This window comes from Anopheles bellator, chromosome X (assembly GCF_943735745.2).
Source record: "Anopheles bellator chromosome X, idAnoBellAS_SP24_06.2, whole genome shotgun sequence".
Classification (NCBI taxonomy): Eukaryota; Metazoa; Arthropoda; class Insecta; order Diptera; family Culicidae; genus Anopheles; species Anopheles bellator.
In genome coordinates, this window is record NC_071287.1 from 10,639,959 (window position 1) to 10,640,235 (window position 277).

Genomic DNA, 277 nt, shown 5'->3' on the forward strand with positions numbered 1-277 from the left:
AACAAACTATAAACCACTACAAGGTTTTAATATGACGTTACGGAGAGAGTCGCTCCATGGTAGCAAACCCCGAACAACGACCGTCAAATCAGACCAGATGCGACGCAGCAGTTTCGCGACAGCAACAGGAACCAACGGCGACGTGAAATCAACAGCAGATACGATCGGGCAACGGAAGCCCGATCGGAAGGAAGCCAAACCCGATCGCGCTTGTCCAGAGATAGGACATCCAGTTAGGGCCCAGAATAGGACGACGTCATAAATTGAGACAAGACAA